This window comes from Gorilla gorilla, chromosome 1 (genome assembly GCF_029281585.2).
Source record: "Gorilla gorilla gorilla isolate KB3781 chromosome 1, NHGRI_mGorGor1-v2.1_pri, whole genome shotgun sequence".
NCBI classification, from domain to species: Eukaryota; Metazoa; Chordata; class Mammalia; order Primates; family Hominidae; genus Gorilla; species Gorilla gorilla.
In genome coordinates this window covers 221,885-238,954 of record NC_073224.2, presented here as the reverse complement: position 1 = coordinate 238,954, position 17,070 = coordinate 221,885, and positions in this window count along the sequence as shown.

Here is a 17,070-nt window from a genome sequence, read left to right as displayed (position 1 = left end):
AGATAGCGGTGTAGATATTTACATGTTTATAGAAATGGCGGTCTAGATATTTTCTGGTTTATACAGATAGCGGTGTAGATATTTCCATGTTTATAGAGATAGCGGTGTAGATATTCCCAATTTTTTACAGATAGTGTAGATATTTCCATGTTCATACAGATAGCGGTGTAGATATTTCCATGTTTATAGAGATGGCGGTGTAGATATTTCCATGTTCATACAGATGGCGTTGTAGATATTTCCATGTTCATAGAGATGGCGGTGTAGATATTTCCATGTTTATACAGAGGGCAGTTTCGATATTTCCATGTTTACAGAGACAGCGGTGTAGGTATTTCCATGTTGATACACATAGCTGTGTAGATATTTCCATGTTTATACTGATAGCGGTGTACATATTTACATGTTTATTAGAAATGGCGGTCTAGATATTTTCTGGTTTATACAGATAGCGGTGTAGATATTTCCATGTTTATAGAGATAGCGGTGTAGATATTCCCAATTTTATACAGATAGTAGTGTAGATATTTCCATGTTCATACAGATAGCGGTGCAGATATTTCCACGTTTCTAGAGATGGCGGTGTAGATATTTCCAAGTTCATACAGATGGCGTTGTAGATATTTCCATGTTTATAGAGACGGAGGTGTAGATATTTCCACCTTTATACTGATGGCAGGGCAGATATTTCCATGTTTATAGAGATGGCGGTGTAGATATTTCCATGTTTATACAGATGGCGGTGTAGATGTTTCCATGTTCCTACAGATGGCGGTGTAGATATTTCCATGTTCATACAGATGGCAGTGTAGATATTTCAAAGTTTACAGAGATTGCGGTGTAGTTATTTCCATGTTTATACAGATGGCGCTGCAGATATTTCCATGTTTATAGAGATGGCGGTGAAGATATTTCCATGTTTGTACAGATGGCAGTGTAGATATTTCCATGTACATACAGATGGCGGTGTAGATATTTCCATGTTTAAAGAGATGGCAGTGTAGATATTTCCATGTTCATACAAATGTCGGTGTAGATATTTCCATGTTCCTACAGATGGCGGTGTAGATATATCCATGTTCATACAGACGGCGGTGAAGACGTTTCCATCTTCATACACATGGCAGTGTACATATTTCCATGTTCATACAGATTGCGGTGTAGATATTTCCGTGTTTACAGAGATGGCGGTGTAGATATTTCCATGTCTTTACAGATGACGGTGTAGATATTTCCATGTTTATACACATGGCTGTGTAGATATTTCCATGTTTATACAGATGGCAGTGTAGATATTTCCATGTTCATACAGATGGCGGTGTAGATATTTCCATGTTTACAGAGATAGCGGTGTAGTTATTTCCATGTTAATAGGCATAGCGGTGTAGATATTTCCATGTCTATAGAGATAGCGGTGTAGATATTTCCATGTTTATACAGATAGCTGTATAGATATTTAAATCTTTGTACAGATGGCGGTGTAGATAGTGCCATGTTTATACAGATGGCAGTGCAGATATTTCCATGTTTATACAGATGGCGGTGTAGATATTTCCATGTTCATACAGATGGCGGTGTAATTATTTCCATGTTTTTAGAGATGGCGGTGTAGGTATTTCCATGTTTATACAGATGGCGGTGTAGATATTTCCACGTTTATAGAGACTGTGGTGTAGATATTTCCATGTTTATACGGATAGCAGTGTAGATATTTCCATGTTTATACAGATAGCTGTGTAGATATGTCCAGCTTTGCACAGATGGCGGTGTAGATATTTCCATGTTCATACAGATGGCGGTGTAGATATTTCGGTGTTTATAGAGATGGCGGTGTAGATATTTCCATGTTTATACAGATGGCTGTGTAGATATTTCCATGTTTATACACATAGCGGTGTAGGTATTTCCATGTTCATACAGAGAGCTGTGTAGATTTTCCATCTTTATACAGATGGCGGTGTAGATATTTCCGTGTTCATACAGATATCGGTGTAGATATTTCCATCCTTATACAGATGGCGGTGTAGATATTTCCCTGTACATACAGATGGCGGTGTAGTTATTTCCATCTTTATAGAGATGGCGGTGTAGATATTTCCGAGTTTATACAGCTGGTGGTGTAGGTATTTCCATGTTTATAGAGATGGCGGTGTAGATATTTCCATGTTTATACAGATAGTGGTGTAGATACTTCCATGTTTATACAGATGGCTGTGTAGATATTTCCATGTTTATGCAGATGGCGGTGTAGATATTTCCATGTTCATACAGATGGCGGTGTAGATATTTCCATGTTTATAGAGATACCGGTGTAGTTATTTCCATGTTAATAGGCATAGCGGTGTAGATGTTTCCATGTTTATAGAGACAGAGGTGTAGATATTTCCTTGTTTATACAGATAGCGGTGTAGATATTTCCATGTTTATTCAGACAGTGGTGTAGATATTTCCTTGTTTATACAGATAGCAGTGTAGATATTTCCATGTTTATGCAGACGGCTGTGAAGACGTTTCCATCTTTATACAGATCGCAGTGTAGATATTTCCATGTTCATACAGACGGCGGTGTAGATATTTCCATGTTTATACCGATGGCTGTGTAGACATTTCCATCTTTATACAGATGGCGGTGTAGATATTTCCATGTTTATGCAGACGGCAGTGAAGACGTTTCCATCTTTATACAGATGGCAGTGTAGATATTTCCATGTTCATACAGATGGCGGTGTAGATATTTCCATGTTTATACAGATGGCTGTGTAGTCATTTCCATCTTTATACAGATGGCGGTGTAGATATTTCCATGTTTATACAGATGACGGTGTAGATATTTCCATGTTTATACAGATGGCAGTGTAGATATTTCCATGTTTATACAGATGGCGGTGTAGCTATTTCCATTTTTATAGAGATGGCGGTGTAAATATTTCCATGTTTATAGAGATAGCGGTGTAGTTATTTACATGTTAATAGGCATAGCGGTGTAGATATTTCCATGTTTATGGAGATAGAGGTGTAGATATTTCCTTGTTTATTCAGACCGCGGTGTAGACATTTCCACGTTTCTATAGATAGCGGTATAGATATTTCCATGTTCAGACAGATGGTGCTGTAGATATTTCCATGTTTATACAGATGGCAGTGCAGATATTTCCATGTTTATAGAGATAGCGGTGTAGATATTTCCAGGTATATAAAGATAGCGGTGTAGATATTTCCATGTTTATACAGATAGCTGTGCAGATATTTCCCTGTTTACAGAGATGGCGGTGTAGATATTTCCATCCTTATACAGATGGCAGTGTAGATATTTCCATGTTTATAGAGATAGAGGTGTAGATATTTCCTTGTTGATACAGATATCGGTGTAGATATTTCCATGTTTATAGAGATAGAGGTGTAGACATTTCCAAGTTTATATAGATAGCGGTGTAGATATTTCCATGTTCATACAGATGGTGGTGTAGATATTTCCATCCTGATACAGATAGCGGTGTAGATATTTCCATGTTTATACAGATGGCAGTGTAGATATTTCCATGTTCATACAGATGGTGGTGTAGATATTTCCATCCTGATACAGATATCGGTGTAGATATTTCCATGTTTATAGAGATATCGGTGTAGTTATTTCCATCTTAATAGGCATAGTGGTGTAGATATTTCCATGTCTATAGAGATAGCAATGTGGATATTTCCATGTTTATACAGATAGCTGTGTAGATATTTAAATCTTTATAAAGATGGCGGTGTAGATAGCGCCATATTTATACAGATGGCGGTGTAGATATTTCCATGTTCATACAGATGGTGGTGTAGATATTTCCATGCTCATACAGATAGCTGTGTAGATATTTCCATGTTCATACAGATGACGGTGTAGATATTTCCATGTTTATAGAGATGGCGGTGTAGATATTTCCATGTTTATACAGATGGCAGTGTAGATATTTCCATGTTCATACAGATGGCGGTGTAGATATTTCCATGTTTATAGAGATAGCGGTGTAGTTATTTCCATGTTAATAGGCATAGCGGTGTAGATATTTCCATGTTTATACAGATGGCAGTGTAGATATTTCCATGTTCATACAGATGGCGGTGTAGATATTTCCATGTTTATACAGATAGCGGTGTAGTTATTTCCATGTTAATAGGCATAGCGGTGTAGATATTTCCATGTTCATACAGATGGTGGTGTAGATATTTCCATGTTCATACGGATAGCGTTGCAGATATTTCCATGTTCATGCAGTTAGCGGTGTTGATATTTCCATGTTCAAACAGATAGCGGTGTAGATATTTCCATGTTCATTCAGAAGGCGGTGAAGATATATACATGTTCATACAGATGGCGGTGTAGGTATTTCCATGTTCATAGAGATGGCGGCGTAGATATTTCCATGTTTATGCAGAGGGCGGTCTAGATATTTCCATGTTTACAGAGACAGCGTTGTCGGTATTTCCATGTTGATACGCATAGCTGTGTAGATATTTCCATGTTTATACAGATAGCGGTGTAGATATTTAGACGTTTATAGAAATGGCGGTCTAGATATTTTCTGGTTTATACAGATAGCGGTGTAGATATTTCCATGTTCATAGAGATATCGGTGTAGATATTCCCAATGTTATACAAATAGCAGTGTAGCTATTTCCATGTTCATACATATAGCGCTGTAGATATTTCCACGTTTATAGAGATGGCGGTGTAGATATTTCCATGTTCATACAGATAGTGGTGTAGATATTTCCATGTTCATACAGATATCGGTGTAGGTATTTGCATGTTCATACAGATAGCAGTGTAGGTATTTCCATGTATATTCAGATAGCGATGTTGATATTTCCATGTTCATACCGATGGCGGTGTAGATATTTACATGTTCATACAAATGGCAGTGTAGATATTTCCATGTTCGTTGAGATGGCGGTGTAGATATTTCCATGTTCATACAGATAGCGCTGTAGATATTTCCACGTTTATAGAGATGGCGGTGTAGATATTTCCATGTTCATACAGATGGCGTTGTAGATATTTCCATGTTTATAGAGATGGAGGTGTAGATATTTCCATGTTTATACAGATGGCGGTGTAGATATTTCCATGTTTATACAGATGGCGGTGCAGATATTTCCATGTTTATATAGATGGCAGTGTAGATATTTCCATGTTTATACAGATGGCGGTGTAGATATTTCCATGTTTACACAGATAGCGGTGTGGATATCTCCATGTTTATACAGATAGCGGTGTTATTTCCATGTTTATACAGATAGCGGTGCAGATATTTCCATCTTAATACAGATGGCGGTGTAGATATTTCAAAGTTTATAGAGATAGCGGTGTAGTTATTTCCATGTTTATAGAGAAAGCTGTGTAGATATTTCCATGTTCATCCACATGGTGGTGTAGATATATCCATGTTCATACAGATGGCGGTGAAGTTATTTCCATGTTCATACAGATGGCGGTGTAGATATTTACATGTTCATACAAATGGCAGTGTAGATATTTCCATGTTCGTTGAGATGGCGGTGTAGATATTTCCATGTTCATACAGATAGCGGTGTACTTATTACCATGTTTATAGAGATAGCAGTGTAGATATTTCCATTGATATACAGATAGCTGTGTAGATATTTCCATGTTCATACAGATAGTGGTGTAGATATTTCCATGTTCATACAGATATCGGTGTAGGTATTTGCATGTTCATACAGATAGCAGTGTAGATATTTCCATGTATATTCAGATAGCGATGTAGATATTTCCATGTTCATACCGATGGCGGTGTAGATATTTCCATGTTCATACAGATGGCGTTGTAGATATTTCCATGTTTATAGAGATGGCGGTGTAGATATTTCCATGTTTATACAGATGGCGGTGTAGATATTTCCATGTTTACACAGATAGCGGTGTGGATATCTCCATGTTTATACAGATAGCGGTGTAGATATTTCCACGTTTATAGAGATGGCGGTGTAGATATTTCCATGTTCATACAGATGGCATTGTAGATATTTCCATGTTTACACAGATAGCGGTGTGGATATCTCCATGTTTATACAGATAGCGGTGCAGATCTTTCCATCTTAATACAGATGGCGGTGTAGATATTTCCATCTGACTACAGATGGCGCTGAAGATAATTCCACGTTCATACAGATGGTGGTGTAGATATTTCCATGTTCATACAAATGGCGGTGTAGTTATTTCCGTATTCACAGAGATGGCGGTGTAGATATTTCCATATTTATAGAGATTGCGGTGTAGTTATTTCCATGCTCATAGAGATAGCAGTGTAGATATTTCCATGTATATACAGATAGCGGTGTATATATTTCCATGTTCATACGGATGACGGTGTAGATATTTCCATGTTTATAGAGATAGCAGTGTAGATATTTCCATTGATATACAGATAGCTGTTTAGATATTTCCATGTTCATACAGATAGCGCTGTAGATATTTCCATGTTCATACAGATAGCGGTGCAGATATTTCCATGTTCATACAGTTAGCGGTGTTGATATTTCCATGTTCAAATAGATAGCGGTGTAGATATTTCCATGTTCATTCAGATGGCGGTGAAGATATATACATGTTCATACAGATGGCGGTGTAGATATTTTCATGTTCATAGAGATGGCGGCGTAGATATTTCCATGTTTTTACAGAGGGCTGTTTAGTTATTTCCATGTTTACAGAGACAGCGGTGTAGATATTTCCATGTTAATACGCATAGCTGTGTAGATATTTCCATGTTTATACAGATAGCGGTGTAGATATTTACATGTTTATAGAAATGGCGGTCTAGATATTTTCTGGTTTATACAGATAGCGGTGTAGATATTTCCATGTTTATAGAGATAGTGGTGTAGATATTCCCAATTTTTTACAGATAGTGTAGATATTTCCATGTTCATACAGATAGCGGTGTAGATATTTCCATGTTTATAGAGATGGCGGTGTAGATATTTCCATGTTCATACAGATGGCGTTGTAGATATTTCCATGTTCATAGAGATGGCGGTGTAGATATTTCCATGTTTATACTGATAGCGGTGTACATATTTACATGTTTATTAGAAATGGCGGTCTAGATATTTTCTGGTTTATACAGATAGCGGTGTAGATATTTCCATGTTTATAGAGATAGCGGTGTAGATATTCCCAATTTTATACAGATAGTAGTGTAGATATTTCCATGTTCATACAGATAGCGGTGCAGATATTTCCACGTTTCTAGAGATGGCGGTGTAGATATTTCCAAGTTCATACAGATGGCGTTGTAGATATTTCCATGTTTATAGAGACGGAGGTGTAGATATTTCCACCTTTATACTGATGGCAGGGCAGATATTTCCATGTTTATAGAGATGGCGGTGTAGATATTTCCATGTTTATACAGATGGCGGTGTAGATGTTTCCATGTTCCTACAGATGGCGGTGTAGATATTTCCATGTTCATACAGATGGCAGTGTAGATATTTCAAAGTTTACAGAGATTGCGGTGTAGTTATTTCCATGTTTATACAGATGGCGCTGCAGATATTTCCATGTTTATAGAGATGGCGGTGAAGATATTTCCATGTTTGTACAGATGGCAGTGTAGATATTTCCATGTACATACAGATGGCGGTGTAGATATTTCCATGTTTAAAGAGATGGCAGTGTAGATATTTCCATGTTCATACAAATGTCGGTGTAGATATTTCCATGTTCCTACAGATGGCGGTGTAGATATATCCATGTTCATACAGACGGCGGTGAAGACGTTTCCATCTTCATACACATGGCAGTGTACATATTTCCATGTTCATACAGATTGCGGTGTAGATATTTCCGTGTTTACAGAGATGGCGGTGTAGATATTTCCATGTCTTTACAGATGACGGTGTAGATATTTCCATGTTTATACACATGGCTGTGTAGATATTTCCATGTTTATACAGATGGCAGTGTAGATATTTCCATGTTCATACAGATGGCGGTGTAGATATTTCCATGTTTACAGAGATAGCGGTGTAGTTATTTCCATGTTAATAGGCATAGCGGTGTAGATATTTCCATGTCTATAGAGATAGCGGTGTAGATATTTCCATGTTTATACAGATAGCTGTGTAGATATTTAAATCTTTGTACAGATGGCGGTGTAGATAGTGCCATGTTTATACAGATGGCAGTGCAGATATTTCCATGTTTATACAGATGGCGGTGTAGATATTTCCATGTTCATACAGATGGCGGTGTAATTATTTCCATGTTTTTAGAGATGGCGGTGTAGGTATTTCCATGTTTATACAGATGGCGGTGTAGATATTTCCATGTTTATAGAGACTGTGGTGTAGATATTTCCATGTTTATACAGATAGCAGTGTAGATATTTCCATGTTTATACAGATAGCTGTGTAGATATGTCCAGCTTTGCACAGATGGCGGTGTAGATATTTCCATGTTCATACAGATGGCGGTGTAGATATTTCGGTGTTTATAGAGATGGCGGTGTAGATATTTCCATGTTTATACAGATGGCTGTGTAGATATTTCCATGTTTATACACATAGCGGTGTAGGTATTTCCATGTTCATACAGAGAGCTGTGTAGATTTTCCATCTTTATACAGATGGCGGTGTAGATATTTCCGTGTTCATACAGATATCGGTGTAGATATTTCCATCCTTATACAGATGGCGGTGTAGATATTTCCCTGTACATACAGATGGCGGTGTAGTTATTTCCATCTTTATAGAGATGGCGGTGTAGATATTTCCGAGTTTATACAGCTGGTGGTGTAGGTATTTCCATGTTTATAGAGATGGCGGTGTAGATATTTCCATGTTTATACAGATAGTGGTGTAGATACTTCCATGTTTATACAGATGGCTGTGTAGATATTTCCATGTTTATGCAGATGGCGGTGTAGATATTTCCATGTTCATACAGATGGCGGTGTAGATATTTCCATGTTTATAGAGATACCGGTGTAGTTATTTCCATGTTAATAGGCATAGCGGTGTAGATGTTTCCATGTTTATAGAGACAGAGGTGTAGATATTTCCTTGTTTATACAGATAGCGGTGTAGATATTTCCATGTTTATTCAGACAGTGGTGTAGATATTTCCTTGTTTATACAGATAGCAGTGTAGATATTTCCATGTTTATGCAGACGGCTGTGAAGACGTTTCCATCTTTATACAGATCGCAGTGTAGATATTTCCATGTTCATACAGACGGCGGTGTAGATATTTCCATGTTTATACCGATGGCTGTGTAGACATTTCCATCTTTATACAGATGGCGGTGTAGATATTTCCATGTTTATGCAGACGGCGGTGAAGACGTTTCCATCTTTATACAGATGGCAGTGTAGATATTTCCATGTTCATACAGATGGCGGTGTAGATGTTTCCATGTTTATACAGATGGCTGTGTAGTCATTTCCATCTTTATACAGATGGCGGTGTAGATATTTCCATGTTTATACAGATGACGGTGTAGATATTTCCATGTTTATACAGATGGCAGTGTAGATATTTCCATGTTTATACAGATGGCGGTGTAGCTATTTCCATTTTTATAGAGATGGCGGTGTAAATATTTCCATGTTTATAGAGATAGCGGTGTAGTTATTTACATGTTAATAGGCATAGCGGTGTAGATATTTCCATGTTTATGGAGATAGAGGTGTAGATATTTCCTTGTTTATTCAGACCGCGGTGTAGACATTTCCACGTTTCAATAGATAGCGGTATAGATATTTCCATGTTCAGACAGATGGTGCTGTAGATATTTCCATGTTTATACAGATGGCAGTGCAGATATTTCCATGTTTATAGAGATAGCGGTGTAGATATTTCCAGGTTTATAAAGATAGCGGTGTAGATATTTCCATGTTTATACAGATAGCTGTGTAGATATTTCCCTGTTTACAGAGATGGCGGTGTAGATATTTCCATCCTTATACAGATGGCAGTGTAGATATTTCCATGTTTATAGAGATAGAGGTGTAGATATTTCCTTGTTGATACAGATATCGGTGTAGATATTTCCATGTTTATAGAGATAGAGGTGTAGACATTTCCAAGTTTATATAGATAGCGGTGTAGATATTTCCATGTTCATACAGATGGTGGTGTAGATATTTCCATCCTGATACAGATAGCGGTGTAGATATTTCCATGTTTATACAGATGGCAGTGTAGATATTTCCATGTTCATACAGATGGTGGTGTAGATATTTCCATCCTGATACAGATATCGGTGTAGATATTTCCATGTTTATAGAGATATCGGTGTAGTTATTTCCATCTTAATAGGCATAGTGGTGTAGATATTTCCATGTCTATAGAGATAGCAATGTGGATATTTCCATGTTTATACAGATAGCTGTGTAGATATTTAAATCTTTATACAGATGGCGGTGTAGATAGCGCCATATTTATACAGATGGCGGTGTAGATATTTCCATGTTCATACAGATGGTGGTGTAGATATTTCCATGCTCATACAGATAGCTGTGTAGATATTTCCATGTTCATACAGATGACGGTGTAGATATTTCCATGTTTATAGAGATGGCGGTGTAGATATTTCCATGTTTATACAGATGGCAGTGTAGATATTTCCATGTTCATACAGATGGCGGTGTAGATATTTCCATGTTTATAGAGATAGCGGTGTAGTTATTTCCATGTTAATAGGCATAGCGGTGTAGATATTTCCATGTTTATACAGATGGCAGTGTAGATATTTCCATGTTCATACAGATGGCGGTGTAGATATTTCCATGTTTATACAGATAGCGGTGTAGTTATTTCCATGTTAATAGGCATAGCGGTGTAGATATTTCCATGTTCATACAGATGGTGGTGTAGATATTTCCATGTTCATACGGATAGCGTTGCAGATATTTCCATGTTCATACAGTTAGCGGTGTTGATATTTCCATGTTCAAACAGATAGCGGTGTAGATATTTCCATGTTCATTCAGAAGGCGGTGAAGATATATACATGTTCCTACAGATGGCGGTGTAGGTATTTCCATGTTCATGGAGATGGCGGCGTAGATATTTCCATGTTTATGCAGAGGGCGGTCTAGATATTTCCATGTTTACAGAGACAGCGTGGTCGGTATTTCCATGTTGATACGCATAGCTGTGTAGATATTTCCATGTTTATACAGATAGCGGTGTAGATATTTACACGTTTATAGAAATGGCGGTCTAGATATTTTCTGGTTTATACAGATAGCGGTGTAGATATTTCCATGTTCATAGAGATATCGGTGTAGATATTCCCAATGTTATACAAATAGCAGTGTAGCTATTTCCATGTTCATACATATAGCGCTGTAGATATTTCCACGTTTATAGAGATGGCGGTGTAGATATTTCCATGTTCATACAGATAGTGGTGTAGATATTTCCATGTTCATACAGATATCGGTGTAGGTATTTGCATGTTCATACAGATAGCAGTGTAGGTATTTCCATGTATATTCAGATAGCGATGTTGATATTTCCATGTTCATACCGATGGCGGTGTAGATATTTACATGTTCATACAAATGGCAGTGTAGATATTTCCATGTTCGTTGAGATGGCGGTGTAGATATTTCCATGTTCATACAGATAGCGCTGTAGATATTTCCACGTTTATAGAGATGGCGGTGTAGATATTTCCATGTTCATACAGATGGCGTTGTAGATATTTCCATGTTTATAGAGACGGAGGTGTAGATATTTCCATGTTTATACAGATGGCGGTGTAGATATTTCCATGTTTATACAGATGGCGGTGCAGATATTTCCATGTTTATATAGATGGAAGTGTAGATATTTCCATGTTTATACAGATGGCGGTGTAGATATTTCCATGTTTACACAGATAGCGGTGTGGATATCTCCATGTTTATACAGATAGCGGTGTTATTTCCATGTTTATACAGATAGCGGTGCAGATATTTCCATCTTAATACAGATGGCGGTGTAGATATTTCAAAGTTTATAGAGATAGCGGTGTAGTTATTTCCATGTTTATAGAGAAAGCTGTGTAGATATTTCCATGTTCATCCACATGGTGGTGTAGATATATCCATGTTCATACAGATGGCGGTGAAGTTATTTCCATGTTCATACAGATGGCGGTGTAGATATTTACATGTTCATACAAATGGCAGTGTAGATATTTCCATGTTCGTTGAGATGGCGGTGTAGATATTTCCATGTTCATACAGATAGCGGTGTACTTATTACCATGTTTATAGAGATAGCAGTGTAGATATTTCCATTGATATACAGATAGCTGTGTAGATATTTCCATGTTCATACAGATAGTGGTGTAGATATTTCCATGTTCATACTGATATCGGCGTAGGTATTTGCATGTTCATACAGATAGCAGTGTAGATATTTCCATGTATATTCAGATAGCGATGTAGATATTTCCATGTTCATACCGATGGCGGTGTAGATATTTCCATGTTCATACAGATGGCGTTGTAGATATTTCCATGTTTATAGAGATGGCGGTGTAGATATTTCCATGTTTATACAGATGGCGGTGTAGATATTTCCATGTTTACACAGATAGCGGTGTGGATATCTCCATGTTTATACAGATAGCGGTGTAGATATTTCCACGTTTATAGAGATGGCGGTGTAGATATTTCCATGTTCATACAGATGGCATTGTAGATATTTCCATGTTTACACAGATAGCGGTGTGGATATCTCCATGTTTATACAGATAGCGGTGCAGATCTTTCCATCTTAATACAGATGGCGGTGTAGATATTTCCATCTGACTACAGATGGCGCTGAAGATAATTCCACGTTCATACAGATGGTGGTGTAGATATTTCCATGTTCATACAAATGGCGGTGTAGTTATTTCCGTATTCACAGAGATGGCGGTGTAGATATTTCCATATTTATAGAGATTGCGGTGTAGTTATTTCCATGCTCATAGAGATAGCAGTGTAGATATTTCCATGTATATACAGATAGCTGTGCAGATATTTCCGTGTTCATACAGATAGCGGTGTAGATATTTCCATGTTCATACGGATGACGGTGTAGGTATTTCCATATTTAAAGAGATAGCGGTGTAGTTATTTCCATGTTCTTAGAGATAGCGGTGTACATATTTAAATGTATATACAGATAGCGGTGTAGATATTTCCATGTTTATACATAGGGCGGTTTAGATATTTCTATATTTACAGAGACAGCGGTGTAGATATTTCCATGTTAATGCGCATAGCTGTGTAGATATTTCCTTGTTTATACAGATAACGGTATAGATATTTACATGTTTATAGAAACGGCGGTCTAGATATTTTCTGGTTTACACAGATAGCGGTGTAGATATTTCCATGTTTATAGAAATAGCGGTGTAGATATTCCCAATTATATACAGATAGCAGTGTAGATATTTCCATGTTCATACAGATAGCGGTGTAGATATTTCCACGTTTATAGAGATGGCGGTGTAGATATATCCATGTTCATACAGTTGGCATTGTAGATATTTCCATGTTTATTGAGATGGAGGTGTAGATATTTCCATGTTCATACAGATAGCGGTGTAGATATTTCTATGTTCATAGAGATATCGGTGTGGATATTTCCATGTTCATATAGATAGCAGTGTAGGTATTTCCATGTTCATATAGTTAGCAGCGTGGATATTTCCATGTTCATACAGATGGCGGTGTAGATATTTCCACCTTAATAGAGATGGCGGTGTAGATATTTCCATGTTCATACAGTTGGCCGTGTAGATATTTCCATGTTTATAGAGATGGCGGTGTAGATATTTCCATTTTTACACAGATAGCGGTACAGGCATTTCCATGTTACACAGATATCGTTGTAAATATAAACATGTTTATAGAGATAGCGGTGTAGTTATTTCCATGTTTATACCGATAGTGGTGAATATATTTCCATGTATATACAGATAACAGTGTGGATATTTCCATGTTTATACAGATAGTGGTGTAGATATTTCCATGTTTATACAGATAGCTGTGCAGATATTTCCATGTTTATACAGATAGCGGTGTAGATATTTCCATGTTCATACAGATCGCGCTGTGGTTATTTCCAAGTTTATAAAGATAGCGGTGTAGTTATTTCCATGTTAATAGTGATGGCGTTGTAAGTATTTCCATGTTTATGCAGAAGGCAGTGTAGTTATTTCCATGTTTATAGAGATAGAGTTGTAGATATTTCCATATTCATACAGATAGCGGTGCAGGTATTTCTATGTTTATACAGATAGCAGTGTAGATACTTCCATGTTTAGAGAGATAGCGGTGTAGATATTTCCCTGTTTTACAGATAGCACTGTAGAGATTTCCAAGCTTATCAGATAGCGGTGTAGATATTTCCATGTTTATAGAGATAGCGGTGTAGTTATTTCCGTGTTTATACAGATAACGGTGTAGATATTTCCAAGTTTATAGAGGTAGCAGTGTAGATATTTCCATGTTTATACAGAAATCGGTATCGATATTTCCTTGTTTATACAGATGGCGGTGTAGATATTTCCAAGTTTATAGAGATGGCGGTCTAGATATTTCCATGTTTATACAGATAGTGGTGTAGTTATTTCCAACTTTATAGAGATAGCGGTGTAGGTATTTCCATGTTTATAGAGATAGCGGTGTATATATTCCCAATTTTATACAGATAGTAGTGTAGATATTTCCATGTTCATACAGATAGCGGTGCAGATATTTCCACGTTTCTAGAGATGGCGGTGTAGATATTTCCAAGTTCATACAGATGGCGTTGTAGATATTTCCATGTTTATAGAGACGGAGGTGTAGATATTTCCACCTTTATACTGATGGCAGGGCAGATATTTCCATGTTTATAGAGATGGCGGTGTAGATATTTCCATGTTTATACAGATGGCGGTGTAGATGTTTCCATGTTCCTACAGATGGCGGTGTAGATATTTCCATGTTCATACAGATGGCGGTGTAGATATTTCAAAGTTTACAGAGATTGTGGTGTAGTTATTTCCATGTTTATACAGATGGCGCTGCAGATATTTCCATGTTTATAGAGATGGCGGTGAAGATATTTCCATGTTTGTACAGATGGCAGTGTAGATATTTCCATGTACATACAGATGGCGGTGTAGATATTTCCATGTTTAAAGAGATGGCAGTGTAGATATTTCCATGTTCATACAAATGTCGGTGTAGATATTTCCATGTTCCTACAGATGGCGGTGTAGATATATCCATGTTCATACAGACGGCGGTGAAGACGTTTCCATCTTCATACACATGGCAGTGTACATATTTCCATGTTCATACAGATTGCGGTGTAGATATTTCCGTGTTTACAGAGATGGCGGTGTAGATATTTCCATGTCTTTACAGATGACGGTGTAGATATTTCCTTGTTTATACACATGGCTGTGTAGATATTTCCATGTTTATACAGATGGCAGTGTAGATATTTCCATGTTCATACAGATGGCGGTGTAGATATTTCCATGTTTACAGAGATAGCGGTGTAGTTATTTCCATGTTAATAGGCATAGCGGTGTAGATATTTCCATGTCTATAGAGATAGCTGTGTAGATATTTCCATGTTTATACAGATAGCTGTGTAGATATTTAAATCTTTGTACAGATGGCGGTGTAGATAGTGCCATGTTTATACAGATGGCAGTGCAGATATTTCCATGTTTATACAGATGGCGGTGTAGATATTTCCATGTTCATACAGATGGCGGTGTAATTATTTCCATGTTTTTAGAGATGGCGGTGTAGGTATTTCCATGTTTATACAGATGGCGGTGTAGATATTTCCACGTTTATAGAGACTGTGGTGTAGATATTTCCATGTTTATACAGATAGCAGTGTAGATATTTCCATGTTTATACAGATAGCTGTGTAGATATGTCCAGCTTTGCACAGATGGCGGTGTAGATATTTCCATGTTCATACAGATGGCGGTGTAGATATTTCGGTGTTTATAGAGATGGCGGTGTAGATATTTCCATGTTTATACAGATGGCTGTGTAGATATTTCCATGTTTATACACATAGCGGTGTAGGTATTTCCATGTTCATACAGAGAGCTGTGTAGATTTTCCATCTTTATACAGATGGCGGTGTAGATATTTCCGTGTTCATACAGATATCGGTGTAGATATTTCCATCCTTATACAGATGGCGGTGTAGATATTTCCCTGTACATACAGATGGCGGTGTAGTTATTTCCATCTTTATAGAGATGGCGGTGTAGATATTTCCGAGTTTATACAGCTGGTGGTGTAGGTATTTCCATGTTTATACAGATGGCTGTGTAGATATTTCCATGTTTATGCAGATGGCGGTGTAGATATTTCCATGTTCATACAGATGGCGGTGTAGATATTTCCATGTTTATAGAGATACCGGTGTAGTTATTTCCATGTTAATAGGCATAGCGGTGTAGATGTTTCCATGTTTATAGAGACAGAGGTGTAGATATTTCCTTGTTTATACAGATAGCGGTGTAGATATTTCCATGTTTATTCAGACAGTGGTGTAGATATTTCCTTGTTTATACAGATAGCAGTGTAGATATTTCCATGTTTATGCAGACGGCTGTGAAGACGTTTCCATCTTTATACAGATCGCAGTGTAGATATTTCCATGTTCATACAGACGGCGGTGTAGATATTTCCATGTTTATACCGATGGCTGTGTAGACATTTCCATCTTTATACAGATGGCGGTGTAGATATTTCCATGTTTATGCAGACGGCGGTGAAGACGTTTCCATCTTTATACAGATGGCAGTGTAGATATTTCCATGTTCATACAGATGGCGGTGTAGATATTTCCATGTTTATACAGATGGCTGTGTAGTCATTTCCATCTTTATACAGATGGCGGTGTAGATATTTCCATGTTTATACAGATGACGGTGTAGATATTTCCATGTTTATACAGATGGCAGTGTAGATATTTCCATGTTTATACAGATGGCGGTGTAGCTATTTCCATTTTTATAGAGATGGCGGTGTAAATATTTCCATGTTTAT